This window comes from Gnatocerus cornutus, chromosome 8, assembly GCF_029298725.1.
Source record: "Gnatocerus cornutus isolate USDA-ARS CGAHR chromosome 8, icGnaCorn1.1, whole genome shotgun sequence".
Classification (NCBI taxonomy): domain Eukaryota; kingdom Metazoa; phylum Arthropoda; class Insecta; order Coleoptera; family Tenebrionidae; genus Gnatocerus; species Gnatocerus cornutus.
The window spans coordinates 5,863,307-5,866,366 of NC_142240.1; positions in this window are offsets into that span (position 1 = coordinate 5,863,307).

Here is a 3,060-nt window from a genome sequence, read left to right on the forward strand (position 1 = left end):
TTCTTGCAATTCAGCTGTTGAATCTTGGTAAAAAGTCATGATTTTGTAGATTTCGTGCTCTTCTTTGCGAATTCAAGCCAGAAAACAACGAAAATCGGCGAGAAATAATCGTTATGCATCGAAATATGCGGTTTTCTGTAAGAATTTTGATGATTTCGTGCAGAATTCTGCTGTTTTCTTGCAATTCAGCCGTTGAATCTAAGTAAAAAGTCATGATTTTGTAGATTTCGTGCTCTTCTTGGCAAATTCAAGATAGAAAACAACGAAAATCGGCGAGAAATTGTTGTTTTGCATCGAAATATGCAGTTTTCTCTAAGAATTTTGTTGATTTCGTGCAGAATTCTGCTGTTTTCTTGCAATTCAGCCGTTGAATCTTGGTAAAAAGTCATGATTTTGTAGATTTCGTGCTCTTCTTTGCGAATTCAAGCCAGAAAACAACGAAAATCGGCAAGAAATCGTCGTTTTGCATCGAAATATGCGGTTTTCTGTAAGAATTTTGATGATTTCGTGCAGAATTCTGCTGTTTTCTTGCAATTCAGCCGTAGAATCTTGGTAAAAAGTGATGATTTTGTAGATTTCGTGCTCTTCTTTGCGAATTCAAGCCAGAAAACAACGAAAATCGGTGAGAAATCGTTGTTTTGCATCGAAATATGCGGTTTTCTGTAAGAATTTTGATGATTTCGTGCAGAATTCTGCTGTTTTCTTGCAATTCAGCCGTTGGATCTTGGTAAAAAGTCATGATTTTGTAGATTTCGTGCTCTTCTTTGCGAATTCATGCCAGAAAACAACGAAAATCGGCGAGAAATCGTCGTTTTGCATCGAAATATGCGGTTTTCTCTAAGAATTTTGATGATTTCGTGCAGAATTCTGCTGTTTTCTTGCAATTCAGCCGTTGAGTCTTGGTAAAAAGTGATGATTTTGTAGATTTCGTGCTCTTCTTTGCGAATTCAAGCCAGAAAACAACGAAAATCGGCGAGAAATCGTCGTTTTGCATCGAAATATGCGGTTTTCTGTAAGAATTTTGATGATTTCGTGCAGAATTCTGCTGTTTTCTTGCAATTCAGCTGTTGAATCTTGGTAAAAAGTCATGATTTTGTAGATTTCGTGCTCTTCTTTGCGAATTCAAGCCAGAAAACAAGGAAAATCGGCGAAAAATCGTCGTTTTGCATCGAAATATGCGGTTTTCTGTAAGAATTTTGATGATTTCGTGCAGAATTCTGCTGTTTTCTTGCAATTCAGCCGTTGAATCTATGTAAAAAGTCATGATTTTGTAGATTTCGTGCTCTTCTTTGCGAATTCAAGATAGAAAACAACGAAAATCGGCGAGAAATCGTTGTTTTGCATCGAAATATGCGGTTTTCTGTAGGAATTTTGATGATTTCGTGCAGAATTCTGCTGTTTTCTTGCAATTCAGCCGTTGAATCTTGGTAAAAAGTCATGATTTTGTAGATTTCGTGCTCTTCTTTGTGAATTCAAGCCAGAAAACAACGAAAATCGGCGAGAAATCGTTGTTTTGCATCGAAATATGCGGTTTTCTGTAAGAAATTTGATGATTTCGTCCAGAATTCTGCTGTTTTCTTGCAATTCAGCCGTTGAATCTTGGTAAAAAGTCATGATTTTGTAGATTTTGTGCTCTTCTTTGCGAATTCAAGCCAGAAAACAACGAAAATCGGCGAGAAATCGTTGTTTTGCATCGAAATATGCGGTTTTCTGTAAGAAATTTGATGATTTCGTCCAGAATTCTGCTGTTTTCTTGCAATTCAGCTATTGAATCTTGGTAAAAAGTCATGATTTTGTAGATTTCGTGCTCTTCTTTGCGAATTCAAGCCAGAAAACAACGAAAATCGGCGAGAAATCGTCGTTTTGCATCGAAATATGCGGTTTTCTGTAAGAATTTTGATGATTTCGTGCAGAATTCTGCTGTTTTCTTGCAATTCAGCCGTTGAACCTTGGTAAAAAGTCATGATTTTGTAGATTTCGTGCTCTTCTTTGCGAATTCAAGCCAGAAAACAACGAAAATCGGCGAGAAATCGTCATTTTGCATCGAAATATGCGGTTTTCTGTAAGAATTTTGATGATTTCGTGCAGAATTCTGCTGTTTTCTTGCAATTCAGTCGTTGAATCTTGGTAAAAAGTCATGATTTTGTAGATTTCGTGCTCTTCTTTGCGAATTCAAGCCAGAAAACAACGAAAATCGGCGAGAAATCGTCGTTTTGCATCGAAATATGCGGTTTTCTGTAAGAATTTTGATGATTTCGTGCAGAATTCTGCTGTTTTCTTGCAATTCAGCTGTTGAATCTTGGTAAAAAGTCATGATTTTGTAGATTTCGTGCTCTTCTTTGCGAATTCAAGCCAGAAAACAACGAAAATCGGCGAGAAATAATCGTTTTGCATCGAAATATGCGGTTTTCTGTAAGAATTTTGATAATTTCGTGCAGAATTCTGCTGTTTTCTTGCAATTCAGCCGTTGAATCTTAATAAAAAGTCATGATTTTGTAGATTTCGTGCTCTTCTTTGCGAACTCAAGCCAGAAAACCACGAAAATCGGCGAGAAATCGTCGTTTTGCATCGAAATATGCGGTTTTCTCTAAGAATTTTGATGATTTCGTGCAGAATTCTGCTGTTTTCTTGCAATTCAGCCGTTGAATCTTGGTAAAAAGTGATGATTTTGTTGATTTCGTGCTCTTCTTTGCGAATTCAAGCCAGAAAACAACGAAAATCGGCGAGAAATCGTTGTTTTGCATCGAAATATGCGGTTTTCTGTAAGAATTTTGATGATTTCGTGCAGAATTCTGCTGTTTTCTTGCAATTCTGCCGTAGAATCTTGGTAAAAAGTGATGATTTTGTAGATTTCGTGTTCTTCTTTGCGAATTCAAGCCAGAAAACAACGAAAATCGGCGAGAAATCGTTGTTTTGCATCGAAATATGCGGTTTTCTGTAAGAATTTTGATAATTTCGTGCAGAATTCTGCGGTTTTCTTGCAATTCAGCCGTTGAATCTTGGTAAAAAGTCATGATTTTGTAGATTTCGTGCTCTTCTTTGCGAATTCAAGCCAGAAAA